Source organism: Penaeus vannamei, chromosome 16 (assembly GCF_042767895.1).
Source record: "Penaeus vannamei isolate JL-2024 chromosome 16, ASM4276789v1, whole genome shotgun sequence".
In the NCBI taxonomy this organism is placed as follows: Eukaryota; Metazoa; Arthropoda; class Malacostraca; order Decapoda; family Penaeidae; genus Penaeus; species Penaeus vannamei.
This window is the reverse complement of record NC_091564.1, coordinates 36,483,090-36,485,589: the sequence shown is the minus strand read 5'-3', so window position 1 is coordinate 36,485,589 and position 2,500 is coordinate 36,483,090.

Below are 2,500 nucleotides of genomic sequence, written 5' to 3'. Positions count from 1 at the left end.
GAGAAGAGGAAGGGAGGTACAGGAGGAGGGAAGAAGGAAAGGGGAAAGCAAAGAAGAAGGGTAGGGGGAAATGTGAGAGTTGGGGGAAGAAGAGAAGGCGCAGGTGTAGAAGGAAGAGGGAGAAGGTGAAGGGGAGATGCAAAAGAAGGGGAGGAGGAGGAGGAGGAGGAGGAGGCGAAGGAGTTTAGGGGAAGAGGAGGAGGAAGAGGAGCAGAAGGTTAGAAGAAGAGGAGGAGAAGGAGGCGTAAAAGTTGGGGAAGAAAAGAGAAAGAGGCGTAGAAGGTTTGAAGAAGAGGAGGTGCAGGACAAGAGGGGAGAAGCCGCAGAAGTTGGGCAAAAGAAGAGGAGGAGGAAGAAGAGGCGCAGAAGGTTAAGGAATAAAAAGAGGAGGAGCAGAAGTTGGGGAAAAGAAGAGGAGGATGAGGAGGCACAGAAGGTTAAGGAAAAAAAAGAGGAGGAGCAGAAGCTGGGGAAAAGAAGATGAGGAGGAAGAAGAAGAGGCGCAGAAGGTTATGAGAAAAAAAGGAGGAGGAGCAGAAGTTGGGGAAAAGAAGAGGAGGAGGAAGAAGAAGAAGAGGCGCAGAAGGTTATGAGAAAAAAAGGAGGAGGAGCAGAAGTTGGGGAAAAGAAAAGGAGGAGGAAGAAGAAGAGGCGCAGAAGGTTAAGAGAAAAAAAGGAGGAGGAGCAGAAGTTGGGGAAAAGAAGAGAGGAGGAAGAAGAAGAAGAGGGCAGAAGGTTAAGAAAAAAAGGAGGAGGAGCAGAAGTTGGGGAAAAGAAGAGGAGGAGGAAGAAGAAGAAGAGGCGCAGAAGGTTATGAGAAAAAGGAGGAGGAGCAGAAGTTGGGGAAAAGAAAAGGAGGAGGAAGAAGAAGAGGCGCAGAAGGTTAAGAGAAAAAAAGGAGGAGGAGCAGAAGTTGGGGAAAAGAAAAGGAGGAGGAAGAAGAAGAAGAGGCGCAGAAGGTTATGAGAAAAAAAAGGAGGAGGAGCAGAAGTTGGGGAAAAGAGGAGGAGGAAGAAGAAGAAGAAGAAGCGCAGAAGGTTATGAGAAAAAAAAGAGAGAGAGAAGGTGCAGGTGCAGAAGGTAGGAAAGGAGGAGGCTCACAAGTAGCGGAGGCGGGAGGCAGCAAAGGGGATATTCCAAAGAGGAAAACAAAGACGCATTCACCTCTTATTTGCAAGACCCGACCCGACAAAGGCGTGAATTTGTTGGGGGTAAAACAGCGCGGGAATAGACAGGTGGGAGAATGAAGAGGAAACGGAGTGCGCGAGGCGTGAGGACGAATTAGTGTGGCGGAGGGAAATAATGGTAAAAAAGAAGAAGAAGATGAAGACGAAGGGGAAGCAAGAAGAGGGAGAAGAGGGAGAGAGGAGGAGGAAAAGAAGGAGTAGGAGAAGGAGATGAAGTAGAAGAAATAGAAGAAAAAGAAGTGGAAGAAGCAGAAAGGAGGAAAAGAAGGTGAAGTAGAATAAGAAGAAAGGAGGAAGAGGAGAAGAAAGAAAAGTAGAATAATAATAAGAAAAAAATAGAAAATAAATGAAAAGGGTATGAATGAAAGACAAAGCGGAAAGATGAACAAAGACAGAAACGAAAGAAAAAGGAAGGAAGGAAGGAGAGAAAAGTGTACTTGTCAAGTGTGAATTTCTTTGGCTACTACCTCAATACCCCTTACCTACGTGAAATAAAAGAAGAGTTAGAGGCAAAGGACAAGAGAGAAGAAGGGAAGTGGCGTAGGGAGCGAAAAGGGTGCTTGTAAGGGTGATATTCTGTGACATTTACCTTAATACCCTTTTAATACCCCTTACCTACGTGAAATAAAATCAAGATCCGGGACAAAGGAGAGGAGAGGAGAAAAGCTGCGAGAAAAAAAGTGAAAAGAGAGAGAGAGAAAAAAAAGAGAAAAGAGAAAAAGGAAGCGAAAAGGATGCTTGTAAGGGTCAAATCGGGATAAAGTGGAGGAGGAGAAAGAATGGGGGCAGGGCAGAGGAAGCGAAATGGGTGCTTGTAAGGGTGAATTCGGTTAAAAAGGGAAGAGAGAAAAGGGGCAAGGACGAAGGAAGCGAAAAGGGTGCTTGTAAGGGTGAAATTAGGATAAAGGAGCGGAGAGGAGAAAGAATATAAAGGAGACGAAGCAGAAAAGGAGCAGGACGAAGGAAGCGAAAAGGGTGCTTGTAAGGGTGAAACCGATAAAGGAGCGGATAGGAGAAAGAATATAAAAGAAAGGAGACAGAAAAGAGACAGGGCAGAGGCAGCGAAAAGGGTGCTTGTAAGGGTGAAATTAGGATAAAGGAGAGGAGAGAAAAGGATGCTTGTAAGAGTGATATCGGGATAAAAGAGCGGAGAAGAGAAAAAATATAAAAGAAAGGAGACAGAAAAGAGACAGCGAAAAGGGTGCTTGTAAGGGTGAAATTAGGATAAAGGAGGAGAGAGAATATAAAGGAGAGGAGAGAAAAGGGTGCTTGTAAGGGTGAAATCAGGATAAAGGAGCGGAGACGAGAGAGAA